Consider the following 205-nt stretch of genomic DNA (forward strand, 5'->3'; position numbering starts at 1 on the left):
CCAGCTGCGGGAGATGGTCGTGCCACATCTCCGGGGAACTGACGGCCATCCACTCCAACGCTGCAAGCTGAAAGCAGCGGGAAGTTGAAAAACAGGGCTGGGGCGTGGGGAACTCGGGCTGGGCGTCCGCTGTTGGCCCCGGAGCCTCTCGGTGCTCTCCGCAGCTGTGCCTGTGAAAGGAGGCTGCTTCAGAGGGCTGACACTT

The sequence above is a fragment of the Corvus kubaryi genome, unplaced genomic scaffold (genome assembly GCF_017639235.1).
Source record: "Corvus kubaryi isolate FWS band 111438036 unplaced genomic scaffold, C.kubaryi_AGA036_p1.0 37397, whole genome shotgun sequence".
NCBI classification, from domain to species: Eukaryota; Metazoa; Chordata; class Aves; order Passeriformes; family Corvidae; genus Corvus; species Corvus kubaryi.